Source organism: Triticum dicoccoides, chromosome 2B (genome assembly GCF_002162155.2).
Source record: "Triticum dicoccoides isolate Atlit2015 ecotype Zavitan chromosome 2B, WEW_v2.0, whole genome shotgun sequence".
NCBI lineage: Eukaryota > Viridiplantae > Streptophyta > Magnoliopsida > Poales > Poaceae > Triticum > Triticum dicoccoides.
Window position 1 is genome coordinate 211235470 of NC_041383.1, and position 6640 is coordinate 211242109.

Consider the following 6640-nt stretch of genomic DNA (forward strand, 5'->3'; position numbering starts at 1 on the left):
TCATCCTCTTGAATCTATATTCATACTCATAGTTTTGGTTTTGCAGGTCATAGATCTGGGCTTGGAGGTGCTCGATTTTCTAGTGAAGCTTGAAGATGGTCTCCCCAATGTTCTTGGCATCCAGATTGTGGTTGTTGGTGAACTCTGCGATCAGCATGTGGTTGGTGTTGAGTCCGCATTCCACCATCCCTTGGAACTTGAAAACTTGTTGCTCCATTGCTTCATGTCTTGTCTCCATGCTTCCGGTCCTCCTTGGTCCCTCAACATCACGGATGTGCAGCACCCCCTCACGCATCTCAATGGTTTGAGGGTGTTGCAGCACCTTCGCGAGGTAAGGGTTGATGAACTTCTCGAAAAACTTGTCCTGGGGGCGCTTGAAGACGTCATGGTGATCTAGATCTTTCAGAAAAACAACTCGAAACAAAAGCAGAGGATTTCGTCGTGGTACGGTGGTCAAAACCTTCAGGAGATTATATAATGAATTTTTACCGACCAAAAGAAGTATTGTACAAGAAAAAGGAGTCCATAGGGCACACGGGGTGTCCACGAGGCAGGGGCACGCCCAAGGGGGTAGGGCGCGCCCTCCACCCTCGTGGATACCTCATGTCCCTTTCAGACTACTTATTTTCCTAATTTTTTAAATATTCCAAAATGGAGAAAAATTGCTATTTGAGAAGTTTTGGAGTCAGTTTACTTACCATACCACATACCTATTCCTTTTCGGAGTCTGAAACATTCTGGAAAGTGTCCCTTATGTACTCCTCTGAGGTTACGGTGTCAATAACATTGGTTTCAACATTTATGGGATTACTTGAGATATAATGTTTGATTCTTTGACCATTCACCACCTTCGGATTTGTGCCTTCGGCGTTGTTGATTTTGATGGCACCGGAATGATAGACCTCCTCGATAATGTAAGGACCTTCCTATTTAGAGAGAAGTTTTCCTGCAAAAAATCGTAAACGAGAGTTGTATAGCAAAACATAATCACCTACATTAAACTCACACTTTTGTATCCTTTTGTCATGCCATCTTTTAACTTTTTCCTTAAACAGTTTGGCATTCTCATAGCCCTGGGTTCTCCATTCATCAAGTGAGCTAATATCAAATAACCTCTTCTCACCGGCAAGTTTGAAATCATAATTGAGCTCTTTAATAGCCCAATATGCCTTGTGTTCTAGTTTGAGAGGTAAGTGACATGCTTTTCCATAAACCATTTTATACGGAGACATACCCATATGATTCTTATATGCAGTTCTATTGGCCCATAATGCATCATCAAGTTTCTTGGACCAATTCTTTCTAGATCTATTAACGGTCTTTTGCAAAATTAATTTAATCTCTCTATTACTCAATTCTACCTGACCACTAGACTGTGGGTGGTATGGAGATGCAATTCTATGATTAACATCATACTTAGCAAGCATTTTACGAAAAGCACCATGAATAAAATGTGAACCACCATCAGTCATTAAGTATCTAGGGACTCCAAACCTTGGAAAAATAACTTCTTTAAGCATCTTAATAGAGGTGTTATGATCAGCACTACTAGTTGGAATAGCCTCTACCCACTTAGTAACGTAATCAACAACAACTAAAATATGTGTATACTCATTAGAGGAAGGAAAAGGTCCCGTATAATCAAAGCCCCAAACATCAAATGGTTTAATAACAAGTGAATAGTTCATAGGCATTTCTTGACGTCTACTAATATTACCAATTCTTTGACATTCATCACAAGACAAGACAAACTTACGGGCATCTTTGAAGAGAGTAGGCCAATAAAACCAGATTGCAATACCTTATGTGCAGTTCTATCTCCCGCGTGGTGTCCTCCATAAGCCTCAAAGTGACACTAGAGTAGGATCTGTTCCTGTTCATGCTCAGGTACACAATGTCTAATAACACCATCTACTCCTTTATAAAGGTGTGGGTCATCCCAGAAATAATGTCTTAAATCATAGAAAAACTTTTTCTTTTGCTGGTATGTGAAACTTGGTGGTATAAATTTAGCAACAATGTAATTAGCATAATCAGCATACCATGGAGCAGTACGAGAAGCATTTATGACAGCTAATTGTTCATCAGGAAAACTATCATCAATAAGTAGTGGGTCATCAAGAACATTTTCTAACCTAGACAAGTTGTCTGCAACGGGGTTCTCAGCTCTCTTTCTATCAATAATATGCAAATCAAATTCTTGTAGCAAGAGAACCCATCTAATAAGTCTAGGTTTAGCATCTTTCTTTTCCATAAGGTATTTAATAGCAGCATGATCAGTGTCAACAGTTACTTTGGAATCAACAATATAAGGTCTGAACTTATCACAAGCAAATACAACTGCTAAAAATTCTTTTTCAGTAGTAGCATAATTTCTTTGGGCACTGTCTAGAGTTTTACTAGGATATCGGATAACATTTTAATTCTTATCAACTCTTTGTCCTAGAACAACACCTATAGCATAATCACTAGCATCACACATAATTTCAAAGGGTAAATTCTAATCAGGTGGCTAGACAATAGGTGCAGAAATCAAGGCTTTCTTAAGTATTTCAAATGCTTCTACACAATCGTCATCAAAGACAAAAGGAACATCTTTTTGTAGGAGATTAGTGAGAGGCCTAGAAATTTTTGAGAAGTCTTTAATGAACCTCCTATAAAAACCGGCATGACCAAGGAAATTTCTTATACCTTTGATGTCCTTAGGACACAACATCTTTTCAATAGCATCAACTTTAGCTTTATCAACTTCGATACCTCTTTCAGAAATTTTATGCCCCAAGACAATACCTTCATTAACCATAAAGTGGCACTTCTCCCAATTCAAGAGAAGATTAGTTTCCTCACATATCTGCAAGACTCGATCAAGGCTGCTTAAGCAATCATCAAAAGAAGTTCCATATACGGAGAAATCATCCATGAAAACCTCAACAATATTTTCACAAAAGTCAGAGAATATAGCAGTCATACATCTTGGAAAGGTAGCAGGTGCATTACATAAACCAAAAGGCATTCGTCTATAAGCAAAGGTACCGAAAGGGCAAGTAAAAGTGGTCTTATCCTGATCCTCTTTTGACACAGGTATTTGAGAGAAACCATAATAACCATCTAGAAAGCAAAAATGTGTATGTTTGGATAGTCTTTCTAGCATTTGATCAATAAAAGGAAGATTCTAATGATCTTTTCTAGTAGCTTTATTTAATTTGCAGAAATCAATTACCATTCTATTACATGTAACAATTCTTTGTGGGATCAATTCATCCTTATCATTAGGAACAATAGTGATACCTCCCTTCTTAGGGACAGAATGGACAGGACTTACCCACTGACTATCAGCAACAGGATAAATTATACCTGCCTCTAGAAGCTTTAGTATTTCATTTCTTACCACTTCTTTCATCTTAGGATTTAACCGTCGTTGGTGATCCACAACTGGTTTAGCATCTTTCTCCAGTTTTTGTGCTGGCATAGAGTGGAACTAATGCCCTTAAAATCATCCAGAGTATATCCAATAGTAGCATAGTGCTTCTTCAGAGTTTTCAACAATTTCTCTTCTTCATGCTCTAAAAGGTTAGCACTAATAATAACAGGATATATCTTCTTTCATCCAGATAAGCATATTAAAGACTATCTGGTAGTTGTTTAAGCTCAAACCGGGATCACCCTTGGGTGGAGGAGGATCCCCTAGGTTTTCTACAGGCAAGTTGTGTTTCAAAATGGGTCCCTGTTTAAAGAATACTTCATCTATTTCTCTTCTTTCATTCATAAACATATCATTTTCATGGTCGAGTAAATATTGTTCTAAAGGATCATTAGGGGGCACGGCAATAAAAGCAAGACCAACAATTTCATCTTTACTAGGCAATTCTTTATCATGTGGTTGTCTACGAAATTTAGAGAAATTAAAATCATGAGACATATCCCCTAAACCAACAGTAACAATATCCTTTTCGCAGTCAATCCTAGCATTAACAGTATTCAAGAAAGGTCTACCAAATATAATGGGACAAAAGTCATCTTGTGGGGAACCAAGAACAAGAAAATCAGTAGGATAGTTAACTTTCCCACACAAGACTTCAACATCTCTAACAATCCCAGTTGGTGGAATAGTATCTCTATTGGCAAGCTTAATAGTAACATCAATACCTTCTATTTCAGCAGGTGCGATATCACGCATAATTTCTTCGTATAAGGAATGAGGTATTGCACTCACACTAGCACCCATATCACATAAGCCATGATAACAATGATCTCCTATTTTAATAGAAACAACAGGCATGCCAACAACCGGTCTATGTTTATTTTTAGTATCGGGTCTAGCAACTCTAGCGGCTTCATCATAGAAGTAAATAACATGCCCATCAATATTATCGACCAAGAGATCTTTAACCATAGCAATACCAGGTTCAACTTTAATTTGCTCAGGGGGTGTAGGTGTTCTAGCATTACTCTTATGAGCCACAGTTGAAGCTTTAGCATGATCCTTTATTCTAACAGGGAAAGTTGATTTCTCAATATAAGCGGTAGGAACAATAGGATCAACATTATAAGTGATAGTCTTTTGTTCAAATTTAATAGGTTCTACTGCTTTTACTTCAATGGGAGGATGATATTTAAACAACTTATCCTTAGGGAGATCAACATAAGTAGCAAATGATTCACAGAAAGAAGCTACTATCTCAGAGTCAAGTCCATATTTAGTGCTAAAATCACGAAAAGTATCGGTATCCATAAAAGATTTAACACAATCAAACTTAGGTTTTATACCTGACTCCTTACCTTCGTCGAGTTCCCAATCTTTAGAGTTGCGTTTAATTCTTTCTAATAAATCTCATCTGAATTCAATAGTCTTCATCATAAAAGAACCAGTACAAGAAGTATCGAGCATGGAGCGATTATTGAGAGAAAGCCGAGCATAAAATTTTTGAATAATAATTTCTCTTGAGAGCTCATGATTGGGGCATGAATATAACATTGAATTAAGCCTCCCCCAAGCTTGAGCGATACTTTCTCCTTTGCGAGGCCAAAAAATATATATATATATATATAATTACGATCACGATGAACCAGCTGCATAGGATAAAACTTCTGATGAAATTCCAATTTCAATCGGTTGTAGTTCCATGATCCAATATCATCACATAGCCTAAACCATGTCAATGCCTTTCCCTTCAAAGATAAAGGGAAGACCTTCTTATTGATAACATCCTCGGGCAGGCCTGCAAGCTTAAATAATTCACAAACTTCATCCACATAGATTAGGTGCATCTCCTGTAAAAGGATTAGCTAGCAGTTTCTCTATCATACTTGAAGGAATTTCAATGTAAACATTTTCAGTAGGTTCAATAGGTTGAGGAACAACTATTTTCTCTTCTGGTCGGGGTGAAGATACCCCGAACAAGCCCCTCAAAGGATTATTTTCCATAGTAACAAGTGATAGTAAATTTCAGCACACTATATATAGTTTTCGTTACCAAATTCCACCTACCAAAGGCGCTTCACTCCCCGGCAACAACGCCAGAAAAGAGTCTTGATGACCCACAAGTATAGGGTATCTATCGTAGTCCTTTCGATAAGTACGAGTGTCGAACCCAACGAGGAAGAAGGAAATGAAAAGCGGGTTTCAGTAAGGTATTCTCTGCAAGCACTGAACTTATCGGTAACAAATAGTTTTGCGATAAGATAGTTCGTAACGGGTAACAAGTAACAAAAGTAACAAGGTGCAGCAAGGTGGCCCAATCCTTTTTATAGCAAAGGACAAGCCTGGATAAACTCTTATATAAAGCAAATCACTCTCGAGGACACATGGGAATTATCGTCAAGCTAATTTTCATCATGCTCATATGATTCGTGTTCGTTACTTTGATAATTTGATATGTGGGTGGACCGGTGCTTGGGTACTGCCCTTCCTTGGACAAGCATACCGCTTATGATTAACCCCTCTCGCAAGCATCCGCAACTATGAAAGGAGAATTAAGGTAAAACTAACCAGAGCATGAAACACATGGATCCAAATTAGCCCCTCACGAAGCAACACATAAACTAGGGTTTAAGCTTCTGTCACTCTAGCAACCCATCATATACTTATTACTTCCCAATGCCTTCCCCTAGGCCCAAATAATGGTGAATTGTCATGTAGTCGAAGTTCACATAACACCACTAGAGGAGAGACAACATACATCTCATCCAAATATCAAACGAATACCAAATTCACATGACTACTTATAACAAGACTTCTCCCATGTCCTCAGGAACAAATGTAACTATTCACAAATCATATTCATGTTCATAATCAGAGGGGTATTGAATAGCATAAAGGATTTGAACATATGATCGTTCACCGAATAAACCAACTAGCATCAACTACAAGGAGTAATCAACACTACTAGCAACCCACAGGTACCAATCTGAGGTTTTGAGACAAAGATCGGATACAAGGGATGAACTAGGGTTTGAGAGGAGATGGTGTTGGTGAAGATGTTGATGGAGATTGACCCCCTCTCGATGAAAGGATCGATGGTGATGACGATGGTGATGATTTCCCCCTCCCGGAGGAATGTTTCCCTGGCAGAACAGCTCCGCCCGAGCCCTAGATTGGTTCCGCCAAGATTCCGCCTCGAGACGGTGGTGCTTCGTCCCG